This window comes from Macaca fascicularis, chromosome 14 (genome assembly GCF_037993035.2).
Source record: "Macaca fascicularis isolate 582-1 chromosome 14, T2T-MFA8v1.1".
Lineage (NCBI taxonomy): Eukaryota > Metazoa > Chordata > Mammalia > Primates > Cercopithecidae > Macaca > Macaca fascicularis.
Window position 1 is genome coordinate 32793691 of NC_088388.1, and position 11310 is coordinate 32805000.

At 39.0% G+C, this 11310-nt stretch overlaps 1 protein-coding gene across 1 annotated transcript in view; it reads left to right on the top strand.

Moving 5' to 3' along the window:
- The first annotated feature begins 4015 nt into the window (after window positions 1-4015).
- CCDC73 (coiled-coil domain containing 73) overlaps window positions 4016-11310 on the top strand; it is a 156696-nt gene continuing 149401 nt past the window's right edge. Inside the window, exon 1 of the mRNA XM_005578269.5 lies at window positions 4016-4283. The gene's annotated coding sequence lies outside the window, so the exon portion shown is untranslated. The remainder of the gene's footprint in view (window positions 4284-11310) is intronic.

Here is an 11310-nt window from a genome sequence, read left to right on the forward strand (position 1 = left end):
ATGACAATAATAATGAATAATAATAATAAGGTCGGGCACAGTGGTTCACGCCTGTAATCCCAGCACTTTGGGAGGTCAAGGCAGAAGGATCGCTTGAGCCCATGAGTTTGAGACTAGCCTGAGCAACACAGGGAGACCCCTGTCTCTACAAACAAACAAAATAGCTGGTCATGGTGGCATGCGCCTGTGGTCCCAGCTACTCAGAAGACTGAAGTGGCGATCACTGGGGCCCAGAACCCCTGGGGCCCAGGAGGGTGAGGTTGCAGTTAGTGGTGATTGTGCCACTACACTCCAGCCTGGGTGGCGAGCAAGACCTTTCTAAAATACTAATATTAATACAACAGCTCATACTTTTTGAATGCTTACTATCGGCGAAGCACAGTGCTATGCACTTTGTGCACCTTATCTGTCATATTTATATCTTAGAGGTAGGTACTACAGGTTGGGTATCCTTTCTCCAAAATGCTTTGGTGTTTCAGATTTCAGGGTTTTGGGATTTTGAAATATTTGAACATACACAATGGGATATGTCGGGTTAGAGACCCAAATTTAAACACAAAATTCATTTATGTTTCCTATGCACCTTATGCACATAGCCTGATGGTGATTTTATGCAGTGTTTTTAATAACTTTGTGCATGAAACAAAGTTTTGACGGCAGTCTGTCATATCAAGTCCAGTGTGGAATTTTCCATTTGTAGCATCACGTTGGTGCTCAAAAAGTTTCAGATTTTAGAATATTTAGGATTGCAGATTTTTGGATTAGGGATGATCATACTGTATCATTATTCCCATTTTACCAATGTGGATTTTGAGGCACAGAGAGGTCAAATGCCTTGCCCAATGTCCTGAGATAGTACATGGCAGAGTCAGGATTTGCACCAAGCCATTTGCTCTTAATCTCTATGCTATGTGCCATTTACTGTGCTAGCCGTTGGGGATTTAAAAGTAAATATGACAAAGTCCCTGTCCTCAAAAAGTTCACAGTCTATTAGGAGAGAGGAAGTGTATACAGACAATTGCAAGGGCCTATGATAAATACTACAATAAAGATATGTAGAGTCGAGTGATTGTACCAAGCAGGGAATGATTAGTTCTACTTAGATGGGAGTGGAGAGTTGATGAAATTTCAAAGAGAGAACCTGTGAACTGGAATTTAAAGGATCAGAAAGTGTTTTTAGATAGGCCTAGTGACAGTAAAGAGCATCCAGGCAGAGGAAGCAGCATGTACAAAGAATCGTGAAGGGAACTGCTGGTTGTGGCAGAGTCAGGATATGCCAGGCAAGTGGAGGAAGATGTACAGAGTTCTAAACTTGTTTTTTGTTTTTTGAGACAAGGTCTCTCTCTATCACCCAGGCTGGAGTGCAGTAGCGCAATCACAGCTCACTGTAGTCTCAAATTCCTGGGCTTAAGTGATCCTTCTGCCTCAGCCTCCAAAGCAACTGGGACTATAGATGTGTGCCACCATTCCTGGCTCATATATGCAGTTTCTAACTACTGATAGAAACAGTTAGGTTTCTTTAAATATTCACATGTACCATGACTTGAAAGTGATATCCCCAAAGTGAAAATAATGGTTAAGTCCTTTAACTTTTAAAGTTTTTAAGTTGTTACTTTTTTTTTTTTTTTTTTTTTGAGGCTGTCTCAGTCTGTCACCCAGGCTGGAGTGCAGTGGTGCAATCTTGGCTCACTGCAACCTCTGCCTCCTGGGTTCAAGTGATTCTTATGCCTCAGCCTCCTGAGCAGCTGGGATTACACAGGCACTTGCCACCATGCCTGGCTCATTTTTGCATTTTTAGTATAGACAAGGTTTCTCTATGTTGGCCAGGCTGGTCACGAATTCCCGACCTCAAGTGATCCACTCACCTTGGCCTCCTAAAGTATTGGGATTACAGGCGTGAGCCACCACAGCTGGCTGAAAACCCTTTTATAAGGGCATCAAATCCTATTCTCCCCTCATGACTCAATCATCTCCTAAAGGCCACACCTCATAACACAGTTGCTTTGGAGATTAAGTTTCGACATGAATTGTGGACAGGACAAAAACATTCAAACCATAGCACTGATCATTAGGGAAATTGCATAGAGTTAGAAGGTCATTCAGAGGTGATTACGTTCAACTCATTAGCCTCTCTACGCCTTAGTTTTCTAATATGCAAAAAGTACATAGTAATAGGATTGTTGTGGAGACTAAGAGGAGATGATGTATGTAAAAACACTTAGCTCATTGTCTGGCACATAGTAAATTATCATAAATATTAGTTATTATTAGAGTATAGCTGTTATGGTTAGTAAATACCAGATTGAAAGGCCATAGTCTGTTCACTCAGTCATTTGAATTTATTTGGCATTTGCATGCCAGGCATTGTGCTAGAATCTGGTAAGCTAGTGAACAAAATTTATCTGTTTTCACGAAGCTTGTGTCCTAGGATACAGTTAATAAATATACCAGATGAGATGGTGATTGTGCTATGGAGAATAAAACAAGGTGGGGTTAAAGTATGAGATGTGCATGGGTGTTACTATGGAGTAGTCAGGAATGTTCTCCCTAAAAAGGTGACATCTGGGCAAAGGCCTGGAGAAAGGGAAGGAGTAAAAAGAATTTCAGACAGATTTTTACTGGAAAACATGGTTAAAAATTTGAGGCCGGGGGGCTGGGTGTGGTGGCTCATGCCTGTAATCCCAGCACTTTGGGAGGCCGAGGCAGGTGGATCACCTGAGGTCAAGAGTTTGAGACCAGGCTGGCCAACATGGTGAAACCCTGTCTCCTAAAAATACAAAAATTAGCCAGGCGTGGAGGCAGACGCCTGTAATCCCAGTTACTCGGGAGGTTGAGGCAGGAGAATCGCTTGAACCCGGGAGGTGGAGGTTGCAGTGAGCCGAGATTGTGCCATTGCACTCCAGCCTGGGGGACAAGAAAGAGATTTTGTCTCAAAAAAAAAAAAAAAAAAAAAAAAAAAAAAAAAAAATTTGAGGGTAGGGAACAGTTCTTTCACATTTTGGCAGCATGCAAAAACAATGTGGGCCTGAAACATATTACATTCGTATTGAATAACTATTCAACACAACATACTGAAACATATCATTAGTTAGGTGCTTAAAATAGGTGTGATTATCAGTATAACTGGAACTACAGCCTTTTTTTCTAATATTTCACTTTAAAAATTAAGCAACTTTTTTTTTTTTTTTTTTTTTTTTGTGACAGTTTTGCTCCATTACCCAGGCTGGAGTGCAGTGGTGCCATCTCGGGTCACTGCAGCCTTGACCTCCCAGGCTCAATCCATTCTCTTGCCTCAGCCTCCCAAGTAACTGGGATTACAGCCGCACACCACCATGCCCGGCTAATTTTTGTTCGGTAGAGTTGGGGGGGGTCTTACCATGTTGCCCAGGCTGGTATCAAACTCCTGACCTCAAGTAATCCTCCTGCCTCAGCCTCCCAAATTGTTGGGGTTACAGGCATGAGCCAGTGAACCCTCACACCCGGCCAATATTTACTTTTTGAATTAATAACACATTCACATGAAGCTATTCAGTGAAGTCTCCCTCCCTCTCCTGTTCTCATGCACATGCTTCCCGTTGCTCTCCACAGGTAACACTTACTCGTTTTTCTTTCATCTTTCCAAAGACTTTTTTGAAAAAACGAATATATCGGGAGGCTGAGGCAGGAGAATGGCGTGAAAACCCGGGAGGTGGAGCTTGCAGTGAGCCAAGATCGCACCGCTGCACTCCAGCCTGGGCGACAGAGCAAGGCTCCGTCTCAAAACAAACAAACAACGACAACAACAAAACCGGAATATATAAGCCAATACATGCTATACTTAAACAAGGAAAAACATCAAATATCCAGGGATCTTTTCCGAAGCTTGTATTTAAAAAGAAAATAAAATCAATCATATTTTGCCCCAGATGCTCAAGATGACCCACCTATCTTAGGCTCATGACCTTCAAGCCGGAAGTGTCCTAGCGCGGGAAAAGGTGAACCGGAAGGGCTGACAGGCGCTAGAGGCGCGCTTCACTGAGGTAACTCGGAGCAGTCAAAAGCGTGTAGTTGGGCTGTTTAGGAAGCAGCCCTAATCTTTTCACCCTGGGTCCACTTACGGGTTTGCCCTGCACCTCCACCTGCCTAACCTACCCTTCCTTGCTCTCATTGCCAAGGGTCTGCTTTGGCCTGGAGCCTCCTGACTTTTGGGCTGTGTCTAGAATCTTCCGCGCTCCCTACCCAGGAGAAGCAGCCACCCTCAGGCCTCCATCCGGATCTCTGCTTGGGCAGGATTGAGACTGTGGGTGAGTCATGAGGGTCTTGTCTGTTCATCGTGGAGAAGCGCCTTCTGCACATGTGCCTTGCGTGGTGGTGGTTTTTGTTTTAAACCTCATGTTTGCCTTATGAATGCAATGTAGTAATGTCGATTGTTCTTGTGCAAATTTTCAAACAACTCTGACGGCTCAGAGTTGGCAACATTTGGAACTGTTATTGGTGAATCTCGAGTTTTTCCTTGGTGAACCTTACTTTGCAGAATGTTTTAAGTATAGTGCGAAAGTTCTAGTGCAGTTGCAGAAGTGTGTAAATTCCCAAGGACATTTCTCGATTTTTTTCTTCATTCTGCTGGTAATTTTGTTTCCCCCAAAGTGCCTTGCACGAGCAAATTTAAATGGAATCTCACTGGGAATGAGATGACTGCCATGCTAATACTGATAATGCTGAATTATAAATATAAATTATTTGGTCGGGGCGGTGGCTCACGCCTGTAGTCCCAGCACTTTGGGAGGCCGAGGTGGGCAGATCTCCTGAGGTCAGGAGTTTGAGACCAGCCTGGTCAACATGGCAAAGCACCGGCTCTACTAAAAATACAAAAATTAGCCAGGCGAGGTGGCGGGCGCCTGTAATCCCAGCTCCTCAGGAGGTTGAGGCAGGAAAATCGCTTGAACCCGGGAGGCGGAGGTTGCAGTGAGCTGAGATCACACCACTGCACTCCAGCCTGGGCGACAGAGCGAGACTCTGTCTAAAAAATAAAATAAAATAAATTACTCATGTCATTGCTGCAATCTTCCACTTCACTTTGGTTTGAAAATAAGTGACAACCCTTAAGTCAGTTATGGGAACCTTTACGGTCACTGCACTTCTTTTAGAAAGAAAATGTGAAGATTCCACAGAGTCTTCTGTTTACATTGAGATCCTCGAACTGGTGATTATTGGTTATTTTGCTTTAGTTGTGATAAATTCCAATGGCTGTCTTTGTATTATACCTTGAAGAAAAAACCTATACTGACATGCCCCAACCTGAGAATCAGCAAATACTCTGTGGGTGGAGTTTCCTCTGTAGTCCTTCACTGGTGTCTTTTCTCAGCCATTTCTTCGGCCAATTTGAGTCTTTACAACCCTCCCTGGTTTCAGGGTTGTCTTGGGGTAGTTGTTTAGTTTTGGAAAATTAGATTCCCCATTTTGCTGATTTATAAAATGTGTTAATGCAGCTTGAGAAAACGTTTTAATTTCCATACGACTTCATATCGTAGTGTCAGGAAGGAAGCGAATGACAGATTTTAAAATTCCGAGTGTCCACTAGGCGGCAGCATAGTGTTTTTAGTTTCTTTCGCTCTGGCCGTGTATCCCGTAATAACTGTACAGGTGCGGCGATAGTGTTATTCTAATAGCAATAGATATCATATGTGGAATGCTTATTACACGCCAGGGGCTGGAGATTATCTCATTTAATCCTAAGAAAACAAACCCCAAACCCTGTACCGTAGGTATTCCCAGTATTCTCCTTACACAGAAAACCATGGGAAATAGATTAAATAACAATGCAAGGCTGATTACACAGCCAAGTGGTGGAGCTAGAATTGAAACCCAGGTGCTTAACCACCACTTCATGCTAACTAAATTAAAGTTATTGCAAGTTTGACCAAATTGTGAAGGATGCTATAAGATGAGAAGTCTGATGGTGTGTTTTCTGAAGGAGGTGAAAAGTGGGCACTGTTATTTATATAGTGTACCTCAAGACAGTTGGAGGTACACCATTTCCAAAACGCAGTATTTCCTAAATTGTGTTCTGGGGAGCACTAGTCCTGTGAGATGCTTCAATAAAAAAAGGTTTCTGTGGCCAGAAATACTCTTGGAATTCACTTAAGGGCTCTAAAATGTCCTGCGGTAAAGGAACTTGTTTAACCTAACTTTTTTGAATGTTCTTAAACCTCTCTGATTACCGCCGACATTAAGAGTCAATACTTACCTTTACTATATGAGTAAATACTTACACATGAGTCAATACTTACCTTTACCATAAGCAGTGTACACTTATGTTTTTTATTTTATTTTTTACTAGTCCAGCCTTTCCTTTAAAAAAAATTCTGGTCAAGACCCATTCTATTGATTTTTTTGACTCATGAATGAGTCACAGTCTACAGTTTTACTGCACTAGACCATGGGGTCCTCTTTTTTTGTGCTGTGCTTATTAATGGAACACACTTTGGGAAACTGTGTTAGGTCTATAGTTGAAATAAGTCATTGATGCAATGGTAAATGTCTTTGTTGATGGATTATGTTCTTTTATCAGCCCTGGTAACAGTTGAATGAGAACAGTGGTGGGGATTTTGTGTGTGTGTGTGTGTGTGTGTGTGTGTGTGTGTGTGTGTGTGTGTTTGAGACAGGATGTGGCTCTGTTGCCCAGGCTGGAGTGCAGTGGCGTAGTGTTGGCTTACTGCAACCTCCACTTCCTGGGCTCAAGTGATTCTCCCACCTCAGCCTCATGAATAGCTGGGACTACAGGAGCACACTACCGCAAGTGTATACTTTTTGTTTTTGTGTTTTGTTAGAGATAGGATTTCACCATGTTGCTCAGTCTGGTCTTGAGCTCCTGAGCTCAAGCAATTGCACTGCCTCAGCTTCCCAAAGTGCTGGGATTGCAGGCATGAGCCACCACACCTGTCTGAGAATGGTGTTTTTTAATTGGAAATTATTCTTTACAATCAGTTTAGGCCACTAATGAAGGAAGAACATATAACAATTTTGTAGATTAGAATTTTCCAAAGTATGTTCTTTGGAATACACGTTCCCCAGAATACTGGCTTGTCTTCTGAATTATGAAAAAAAGTGTTTCATGGTCAAGGTAAACTTGGGAAATATGGATTAAAGTTAAACAGGCTCTAACAAAGCTAATGGGACTGCTTATCTCTGAAATGGGTAGTGTATGGGATTTCCCAGATTTATTTGACTGTGGAACCTTTTTTTAGAAATGTATCTTGTGGGCCTTGTGCCCCTTAGAACATACTTTGGGAAATAATCATGTAGCTAATTAAGGCAGAAATGTTTTTGTTGTAATGCACATTTAGGTGAAAATTTTTATTGTAAATTATTCATGTCATTTTCCTAATTCATTTATTTGCTAATGTTGACATGACAGAGAAACACATCGGAAGTCATTCAGCTTTCTTAATTTCTTGATGACCTATGGAAATTTTCTGTTAGTAACAAGAAAAACCTTTATGAGATTTTATGGCACTGATTAATTTCATATAAAACTAAAACTTATTTTCAGTTAAGTTTAATGAGCAGTATATTTGTAGCTGTGTTGGAATCAACTTTTATTAAGCTATTTGGCAATTCTTGTTTCATATTTTTAAAAAATGGAGTTTAGTTTAGTTAAAAGTTGTAAGTGTTTTATAAAATCCTTAAAGGAATTTTCCTAAGTTTTATTTATAAGGTGGCCAAAATTAGTGTTTATGTACTTGATCCAAAGGTCTCTAGTATATTGCCTTAGATTGTTTGAATTTACAGTACATTTAGTAGCTTATTTTATGTTATGGTTTCATAATGATCTTTGTGGACAGAATATCCAATTCTCTCAATCTCTTCACACATATCATACAGTTAATGTTTTGTTTATTTCTAAATTTCTACAATTTATATATATAATCTTCCCTTTGTTTCTTAAAACAAGGAACAATTTGGTAAAGATTTTAGTATGAATAGAGAATGTTTTACTCATAATAGTGTAAATATTTTAAGAAACTAAAAGTGGTTTTTGTAATTTTATGTAATTTATATCAATTTAATAAAGTGTTTATCAAGTATTCACTATGCTCTCAAGGTTTTTCCCTACTTGGAGGTTAATAAGCCTTCTTCAAACATGAAGCAGTTAATGAAAAAGTAACATTATTTATGGTCAGTATTATAAATGGATAAAATAAAGTGCAAAATTATGTGGAATAGACAATAACAGAATGGGGCAATATACACAATAAAGTGCTAACCATATGATCTGACAGTAAGTATAGTTCAGAAAAGGAGAAATTGGTGTGAATGGGATTTGTAAGAAAATCTTCACAGAGGAGATGGAATTTGATCTGATTTTAAAATATGTTTAAACAGAGAATATGTGGCAAGGCATTTGGTATAATAGAGCAGAATATGTGATGGTATTAGTTCAGCCTCCTTAACATGACATAAAAGACCCCCTAAGACTTGCCTGCTTCTCAAGCCTCATCTCATCTTCTTTCAGCCTTACCTGTTAGACTTCAATCTCCCTATGCTACTTTTAGTTCTTCATTTAAAATGATGTTTCTTCCATCTGTGCCTTTACTTATGCTGTTTTTCCCTCTAAAATACTGTTATCTAATTTTTCATTTTACTAATGTCTTGTCTGTTAAGATTTTAAGTCTCAGCCCAGAAGTCCCCTTCCTCAGGCTGACTGGCCTTCCCAAGCCACCCCTGATTTTCTCATACTGGGTGTCCATCTTCACACATGATCACATTGTATTATAATTATTTTGTATATCTGTATCTTTCTACTAGAGTTCCTTGAGAAAAAGGTGTCTGCGTTTATTTTTTGTTGAGACAGGGTCTCATTCTGTCACACAGGCTGGAGTGTATTGGTGCGATCATAGCTAGTTATAGCCTCTACCTCCCTGGCTCAAGCCATCCTCCCACCTCAGCCTCCTGAGTAGCTGAGACTACAGGTGTGCACCACCATGCCCAGGTAATTTTTCTGTTTTTTGTAGAGACGTGGGTCTCACTATGTTGTCTAGGCTGATCTCGAACTCTTGGCCTCAAGCGATCCTCCTGCCTTAGCCGCCCAAAGTGCTGGGATTACAGAACTGAGCCAACACCTCCAGCCTGGATGTCTGTATTTTTTAAAAAATCAATTACATTTTGAATATAGAAGAGACTAATAAACATTTGTTAAATGAACAAATACATCTTTCTTTGTTTCCTTTATTTACTTACATTAATATTTTCAGGATTTAAGTTTCTTCTTAGTTCTGGTATTTTGAAATTTATTTAACAAGGTCAGGTTTACACTTGATTTTATAATTGATCTCTTTGGAAACTCAGTGATTTTTGTATTTTGGCCCTTTCACCTTATCCTTCACTGTACTCACTAAGAAAGAGAGGAGTATTATTCTCTTTTTTTCCCCTAAGGCTAAGCGTTCAATCTTTATATTTCTAAAACTCCTTCCCCATTAACTGTTTTTGGAATTATAGGTAGCCTAAAATCTAGTCTCCATAGGTTAATTAGATCAGAATTTGACAGCTAGAATTGCACTAGATATTATCTTATCTAATTTGCTGTTGAAATTATGACTATTTTTGCAATGGGATAGTATGTTTAAAAATTAACAATACAAAAATTAAACTTAGTTTAGCATTCTTATTTTAGAGATAAAGTGAATAAGGCTTGGGCACCGTGACTTTGAACTCTTTGAACACTTATAGCACCCTTTTTTGTTTATCTACCATGTCTTTTATATTATGCCTGGTGTTACCATGCCTTGAGTTAAACTTATTTGTATATGTGCTTTATCAATTTTTCTAGATTTTAAATACCTGGAGATTAAGATTAACTTGGCCAAGCACAGTAGCTCATACCTGTAATCTAGCACTTTGGGAGGCTGAGGTGGGAGGACTGCTTGAGCCCAGACTAGCCTGGGCAAACATAGTGAGACTCTCCGTCTCTACAAAAAGTACAAAAATTAGCTGGATGTTGTGGCATGTGCCTGCAGTCCCAGCTACTTGGGAGGCTGAGGTGGGAGGATCTCATGAGCTCAGGAGGTCGGAGCCACAGTGAGCTGTGATCACACCACTGCACTCCAGCCTTCATGACAGAGCGAGACCCTGTCTCAAAAAAAAAAAAAAAAAGATTTGTACCATCAAATTTGTACCATCTGTAGTTCCTTAAACAGAAAGATTTATTGAATTACATCATTGTTATTCTTTATTGCCTGTATATGAGAAGTCTAATTAATTTTTTAAAATCCGTATATGGATGCTCTTCCTTTATTGCTCTTCTCTAGGTCTTTCTAGCTTTGTAATATCCTTCTAAAAGTTTATCTATCACAGTTATAGGGAACACTTTGACTGTATATGCTACCTTCTTTGATTCATGGTTTTCAAGTATCCTTCTCTTGCCTTTTCCAAAGGATATGAGTGATGTATTCAATTCAGTGTAATATGCAATGCAACAAAAATTAATTTAGTTCCTACCTTTTAAAATTATTATATCTGGCAGTATGAGAATACAAATGTGTGTAAGACTTGGTCATTGGTCAAGGAATTTGCAATATAATGGATAAGGCAACTTTTGCTATTACAAGATAGAATCTGATGAGTGTAAATGTAATCAGTTCCAGCTTGGCACTTGTGCTATGTGGGACATAAAAGATCTTTCAGTTCTTTACCTTAGGAAATGTAATAGTTATAATTCTATTGGGTTTTAAAAGGTCCTGATGGAGTTAAGGAGATTCTCAATGAATCTTGTAGCAATCTAAGATCATATAATTCATGTTTATATGTTTTTAGATCATATTTTGATTTTTCTGAATCTTTTTTACTCTACACATACACGAGCTTGTGTATTATTAATGGGTATAATTTTGCACACAAAGGTTCACTTTTTGTGACAAATGCCATCCATATTTTACATTTACATACTAAATTAATAATTACATATGAAGGAGGTAGGCTTATTGGACTAATTTGCCATTCTTTTCAAGTTATAAGAGTATTCACAAGAATGAAAGACAATATGATGAAACTAAATTATGTGATATTTAAGAAAAAAGCAACTTGAAACTTATGGTTCTTTGCCAAAATTTTTTTTGTGAAAAATATTTTAGTTACTGAAAAATCAAAAATTTTTTTTATATTTGTAAATATAAAAAAGACAATTGTGTTTATATTCTTTGAATGTTTTAGCTAATGTCAAAGCCTACTGGTTGTTATTATGTGAAATGATAGTGTGAAATTGATGCTGTTATAGTATAACAATAAGGACGTGACTCATGTATTTTATGTACACATGCATTCAACTGTAGTGAC